We start from the raw sequence: 3,929 nt of genomic DNA on the forward strand, positions 1-3,929 counted from the left end.
ATACTGGGTATCTACAGATACCATAGGCCTTAAAAACTCCGGAGGTGTCTCTGTCTCCGGACCAAAAGCTAGGGCGGTGGGCGGATTGTACTCCTTGGTTATAAGCCGCCTCAGCTCGTGCATATCTCTCAACACAAGGTCGGTGTTCACTCGGTGAATGAGGTATGAGAAGAGATAGTTGGAGTCAAAGATGGGTTGGCCTTAGCCAAAGTTCCCGGTATAAGGTGGAGGTATCATCGTTGTAGGCATAGAATGGGGGAAAAGAGGTGGGAGCTTGCTCAACGGGAGCTCGAGGTGAGGAAGTTAGTGGAGGGGTCTCCCGTTCCCCGGTAGCATTGTCAAGGTTAAAAGTAAGGCTACTAGGGATGGTGTAACATTGGGCCTTGGGGCAGGGTGATCCCTCTCTTTCTAAAGGGGAAGTCGGGGGTAGTCTTTCACCGGCGGGAAGCTTCATATGCCATTGATCATAAACCCTCCAAGAATAGGTATCCTCCTCCTCCCCGTCCACAACCCAATACTTGGCCTTCAACCACTCAAGGTCAAAATAGACAACCCTTCTTGGCTAACCGAGTCACCAAGGCCCCACAATCTAAGGAGCACTTATCCAACTCGGTCATCCTCTCAAGGGCAAGACACACCATGGACACGGCATTGAAGTAGAAACGCTCTTCCCGTTGGGGGTTAAGGTAAGAACTAAAGATCAACACCTTCGTGGAGTTGAGTTTACTCGGGTCTTTCCTCCCATAGAGGAGGTTTGTCAAGAAGTGCTAGAAAATATTTAGGACGGGGTGTTCAATGTCACTAGTCTACATGTTACTCACACTAACCTTTCCCTTTCCCGTGTAGAGGTGAAAATACTTTGAAGCCTTTATGTCTTTCTCAACCTTGTCATGGTGACCCACTAGTCGCTTACCCACTCCCAAATGGTCGGCAAAAGCATCACTACCTAAGTTGAAGGTGGTATTATTGAACCTAAAACTCACACCATGGGTTTCATTATCATACGTGAAGGAACCCAAAAACTCGAGGGTGAGGTTATGGTAGCTTATCTCCTCTAACTTGTACAATCCCTCAAATCCGAGGACCGTAAAGATGTTATGCACCTCCTTCTCTATCCCTAAGATCTCCAAGGTACTTACCGACGTACACTTGGTTAGGGCCATTCTCCTAGTGGTTAGGACCTCAAAATTACTCCGATGCTCCTCATTCCCAAAGGCTATTGACGGGTAGTCTGGGAGAGTGATAGCGGGCGGTGCCTCTTGTTGAGGTTGGCGAGCATTCCTTCCACGGCCGGTTCTAGTGTTCCTTGACATGCTACAAGAGAGAATTATACACAAGATATGGAATGGGAAAGGTAAGAATTTGAAGCCAATTTTGGATATGAATGAAAATTTTCTCTATCTCTGAAATGGGTGGAGGACAAATAAAAGGAATTCCCAATATAGTTCTCTTGTATTTTAACTAACCTTTGAAAATTTTCTCATGGTACAAATTCTTTTCCGGAAATTAAAATTTCTTGTGATATACTATGGTTTTTAAAACATGACTTTAATCACATGTACTGTTGGACCTTTAGTCCTAATTAATTGTTTTGATAATGACAGTAATGATTTGTATGTGAGTTTAATATTATAAACATATTCGTGTAATTGTGTGCTCAAGTCTTAATATAGAAAGGAACAATTACAAAGACGCAAGCTTGAAGTTTGGACCAAGGAGGTACAACTTCAAAGACACTTGATCGTTGTATTCAAGCAAGATCAAGATCAGAAACCTATCACGAGACTCAAGATGAGAGACTTGTGAAGAGACGATTCGTGCACTGAAGATCTTCCGAAGATTAGATAGTATAGGTCGTCATCCGGTAACGGTTTTACTTTGTTTGATATAAAGGTTAGTAAATTTATGACCTCAAAGCTATAACTTTACTACTAGACAAAAATGATGCGTTAATTTTTGGAAAATATATTTTAAATACTTTATAGTGGTGAAAGAGTATTTATATAATTGGAATTATTTAATTAGAATTTAAATTGAATGAACTATTGGTTTGTAATACGATATGTATGTCGTCATGCAACCTAGGGTTTCGTTTAAATTCTATCTCGTTTTGTTGTGGGCTATGGAGGTCGAATGGACCCAAGGAAACCCTAGGGTTCGCCATAGCTACCGTGAGGATCGGCCTAAGCACACGGAAGGTTCTAGATAACCGTGTCCATCCTATCGCAACCAAGAAGGATTTAGAATGCCGTTGACTTCTTGCACAAGTCGTCTAGGGTTTTCACACCTAGAAACCCTAAATCTCTAGCCTATAAATACTCTTCCTCATTCAACATTAAACAAACTTTTTGAGAAAATTATTTATTAAGCAAATATTCTTTGTGCTTTCATTTTCATTTTATATTTTGCTTAAACAAAAGTTGCGCATCAAGTTTGTCAATCACTCGAAGAAAAATCGTTATAGGATACTAAGTACACAAGGATACTATACTCACTTATTAACGTGAGATTAGTATTTATCGTTGTACTTTTCTTATTAACGTAAGAAGAAAAATTAGAGTATTTAGCGATACTCAATCTGAGTTATAATCATAGTGTTGATTATACGAGTGGGTTGATAGTTTTTGTAATCCGTGGAGAGGTACTAAAAATTATTAATCGAGAATAGTGGACGTAGGTTTCGACTTGTGAAACTGAACCACTTCAAAAATTCCGTGTCTCTCTCTATTTTATTGTTTTCGTTATTTTTATATATTGCTTGAAATAATCAATTAGTTGGTTTTAATTCATAAAATCAAGTAATTAATTATTCATCATTTATTTCGAAAAATAGGGCTAGATTTTCAATACTCAATTCACCCCCCTCTTTCGTATTCGATCAATAGACTCCACAATTGGTATCAGAGCCTCGTGCTCTTGATAGCCTAACCGCTAGAGTCTGATTTTTTTTAAGTCTATTTATCGTTTTTCCGCTGCATTTAATTTTTATCAAATGGATTCCAAATACCTTAAGGGTCCTATATTCAATGGGACGAACTATTGTTTATGGAAGAATATGATGACCCATTTCATTAAGAGTAACGATTGGGAGTGCTGGTTGATTATCAAGAATGGTCCTAATAAGATCTTACTTCCAACTACTAATGGCACTACCGTCGAAAAGAAGGAAGAGGATTATATTGAGGCAGATTATAAAAAGGCTGAGAAGAATTCAAAAGCAATAAATTTGTTGCAAAATGGTATGATTCCAACTGAACTCGATCGTTTCTCAACTAGTTCATCTGCCAAGGAAATATGGGATGGTCTAGAATTAGCCTATGAGGGAACCGCTGTTGTCAAAAAGCAACGTATGACATTACTAATGCGAAAATACGAGCTGTTTGCCATAGAGCAAAACGAGTCAGTTGACAGCATGTCCTCTCGCTTTTCTAGTATCGTTTATGAGTTAAAGAATTTAGGGAAAACATTTGACTCCGAGGAAATTGCTAGGAAAATTCTTAGAAGTATGTCTCGCAGATGGAGACATAAAGTGTCTGTTATAGAGGAATGTAAGGACCTAACTTCACTATCCTATCAAGAGCTACTCGGAACCCTAATGGCTCACGAGATTACTCTAAATCAGGATGATGAGGATGCTGGTACAAGCAAGAAGATGGCCTTACAAGCTGAGTCTAGCAAAAAGAATGATTCTTCAGATATTGAAGATGAAACTGCGTTGTTTGCCAAACGGTTTAGGAAAAATTTCTTTAATAAAAAAAAAATAAGTCAAATAACAAAACTAAACAAACCCCCAAGAAAAATTCTGAGTTAAAAGGGTCTTTCTCAAATCGTGGATGCTTCAAGTGTGGTGATAATGATCACATGATCAAAGATTGCCCTACATGGAAGAAAATTAAAGACAAAAATCAACGTGACAAAACAAAGAAGTT

The sequence above is a fragment of the Silene latifolia genome, chromosome Y (assembly GCF_048544455.1).
Source record: "Silene latifolia isolate original U9 population chromosome Y, ASM4854445v1, whole genome shotgun sequence".
Lineage (NCBI taxonomy): Eukaryota > Viridiplantae > Streptophyta > Magnoliopsida > Caryophyllales > Caryophyllaceae > Silene > Silene latifolia.